The following is a 1,469-nucleotide window of genomic DNA, read 5'->3' as shown; positions in this document are numbered from 1 at the left end:
CTTCTCTTTAGTGACCTTTACTTTCTTCTTCTCGATCTTCTTTACCTTCTTGATTTTCTGTTCATACTTCTTGTTCCCTTGCCGGGCCGTCTCCGAGAGGTTCGGTGCCTTCGGATCTCTGGCTGTCCTTATCTTCTTTTGCTTGGGGGTGGAATACCTGGGTTTGGCCGGCTCCTCCAGAGCCGCTAAGTCGCCGGCTGAAGGGTGTATCTCGAGGGCCTCTGGGACCGGCGTGCTGGGGCGCATCGCACGCATGGCGTTTTCTCTCGCTATGGCTGTCTCGATCTCTGAGTTGGTAGTTGAATCCTCGGGGTCACTTCCAAAAAGGCTTCTGTAGCGCTGTACTATCCTTAATCGCCGGATCTTTTGCACTTCTTCCAGAACGCGGGCTCGCGGGACGGGACCTTGCATTCTGCTCGGACGCGGCTGGAAGACTGAGGCGTCGGGGTGCTCTGGGCGCTTCGGGCGGCACTTCGTGGAGGGTGGGGGAGGCACATAATATTCGTTTTGATCTGGAGGGTTGCCGTGGGGAGGAATCACCATCTGAAATAATAATAATGAAAGCCAAACAGTAGAAACCAAGAAAAACCGGGAAATAAAAGGGACAGCACAGAGGATCAACAACAGAAAGAGACTCACGTAACATTTCCCGAGACAGCAACCGCACTTATAGAACTCCTCATCAACTAACACAAAGTTAGGGACATAGATGTCCAAAACGACGTTCGAAGGGTTCAGAACGACCCACAAGGGATGACCAGTGGTGGCCTGGATGCATCTTCCGCAGATCTAGAAAGACACGGAGCATCAGCATTCTAAGACACCTTAACGACCCGACGGAAATCTTAGCGAACAGGAGGATTTAAAGACTACTACTTGCCGATCATGCAAGTTATACCCAGTGTAGTGGTTGATGATGATACGAGAAGCCATTGTCAAAGAAATGTAGCAAGAATTCGCACAAAAGTAACGGAGCGACACAGAGCGGCTTATTCCGAGCAAACCAAGATGGCGAGTGACCGTTGGAGGGAGTTCGCGCCAACGGTCGGCGTCCCCACGGAAGGAGGGGAAAAGGAAGGAGTGGGGGTAACCCACTGCGCATGAGCGGCGCGCGCGGCCGATTATGAGAATAAAAGAGGAACGCCGCCAGAGCACTCCCAGCAGGCGGAGAGAGAGCACGGCTAGCAGAACAGCACTAGCCGAGAAATAAAGTTCTAAAACAAGGAATTGGATAAAGAACCAGAATAATTAAACACGTCAAGACTCAAGACAACGCTGGAATCAAAGGAAATCACCGATCAACACAGGCAGAAGAAGATGAACGCTGGATTCGATACGCGGAGAATTTCTATTTTAAAAAGTTAAGTATTCTTAACCTTCAGGAGGTTAATAAGAAACGTGGTAGTGTTCAAAAAATCAAAGGTGTCACGTAGATAGGTCTAGTCAGTCGTGTAGGAGACACCTAGGGC

Source organism: Frankliniella occidentalis, unplaced genomic scaffold, assembly GCF_000697945.3.
Source record: "Frankliniella occidentalis isolate FOCC.00 unplaced genomic scaffold, Focc_3.1 Scaffold133, whole genome shotgun sequence".
In the NCBI taxonomy this organism is placed as follows: domain Eukaryota; kingdom Metazoa; phylum Arthropoda; class Insecta; order Thysanoptera; family Thripidae; genus Frankliniella; species Frankliniella occidentalis.
This window is presented reverse-complemented; position numbering follows the sequence as displayed.